The 662-nt window shown below is 51.1% G+C and overlaps 1 protein-coding gene across 1 annotated transcript in view; it reads right to left on the bottom strand.

Moving 5' to 3' along the window:
* LOC127751940 (cystathionine gamma-lyase-like) overlaps positions 1–218 on the bottom strand; it is a gene marked incomplete at its 3' end in the record, with an annotated part of 1,009 nt that extends 791 nt beyond the window's left edge. The window contains exon 1 of the mRNA XM_052276264.1: positions 165–218. The remainder of the gene's footprint in view (positions 1–164) is intronic.
* Positions 219–662: the final 444 nt, after the last annotated feature.

The raw sequence follows: 662 nt of genomic DNA, 5'->3' as shown, positions 1-662 counted from the left end.
GTCGTTTCCACCATGAATAGCAGCAGTAGCAAAGCCTGGGCCTCTGGGCAGGTATCCTTCAAGACTCATGGTTCTAGGGAAATACATAAAACAGAGTTTCTATGAGGGTCACGACAGCTAGGGCTAAGAGAGCTATATGCCAAAAAAGGAACATGTGAACAGACACACAATAAGGCAGAGAGACATGCAACAGACAACTGGTCCACGACGAGGTTTCAGCTAAACGTCTGACCAAAAATAGTGACGGCAGCTGTGTGATGGTATGGGTTCCCTCACTCAACGTGCATAACCCAGGGTACAGGAGATAACGTGTATTGTCACTGTCACATAGAGCATCATTACAATCACTATACTTAAAGCGGTCGAAGAGGTCCATATTGGCGTCGGGGCTGCAGGGGCTTTGGTCCGAAACTATGCTGCACCTCTGACGGCAGGCTGGAGTCGGACTAAATGATGATAGCCTAATGTGAGGCTTACTTATAGTGCGCTCGCCCCGCCGCAGGAGCCGGAGCGGAGGAGTGGAGGGGTCGCGGGTCGCACGTGCTCCGCCGCTCCGCGGTTCAAGCTACTAGGGGTTGGCAACGACCTATACAGTGGACAGTGTTCGGGTCGCGATGGACCAGTTCTCAAAACTTTTTAGCAGATGATACAGTAGGAAAATA

Source organism: Frankliniella occidentalis, unplaced genomic scaffold (genome assembly GCF_000697945.3).
Source record: "Frankliniella occidentalis isolate FOCC.00 unplaced genomic scaffold, Focc_3.1 Scaffold2310, whole genome shotgun sequence".
Taxonomy (NCBI): domain Eukaryota; kingdom Metazoa; phylum Arthropoda; class Insecta; order Thysanoptera; family Thripidae; genus Frankliniella; species Frankliniella occidentalis.
The sequence above is the reverse complement of the archived record's forward strand: the minus strand, read 5'-3'. Positions and strand labels throughout refer to the sequence as shown.